Source organism: Vombatus ursinus, unplaced genomic scaffold, assembly GCF_900497805.2.
Source record: "Vombatus ursinus unplaced genomic scaffold, bare-nosed wombat genome assembly UNPS02005148.1, whole genome shotgun sequence".
NCBI classification, from domain to species: domain Eukaryota; kingdom Metazoa; phylum Chordata; class Mammalia; order Diprotodontia; family Vombatidae; genus Vombatus; species Vombatus ursinus.
In genome coordinates this window covers 1-466 of record NW_020944926.1, presented here as the reverse complement: position 1 = coordinate 466, position 466 = coordinate 1, and positions in this window count along the sequence as shown.

Genomic DNA, 466 nt, shown 5'->3' with positions numbered 1-466 from the left:
GAGTTGTATTGTTTTATTATTTTATTTTTGCAAATCTCTGTGATATTAGACTTAAAGAAAGATGGATTCTCATATCTGCTTCTATATTCCATCTTTTGCAATATGTTATTTGGGTTAAAATATATGAAGAAAATTCAGCTTCACAAAGCTACATGGTTAGGAAAGGGATTAATAGTTCAATAGGCAAATAACTTCAGCATTATTATGAAAATAGTTTTAACGTCCCACATATGAAGACTATTTTTGAGAGCCATTACACTAGGTCTTTTAATCTCTAGATTAAAAGTAAAATGAAAATCCTAGTGACTTTTACTTGTGCATTTATCACTAAAGGAATATTATGTCCTTAAATAGTGAGAGAATATACTGGACCAGTCTGAGTTACATCATTTTGATTTACTCTTTGCATGGAGTTACAAATTGACCCAGCTATATTACTACTTGGTCTATTTCCAAAGATGATTAG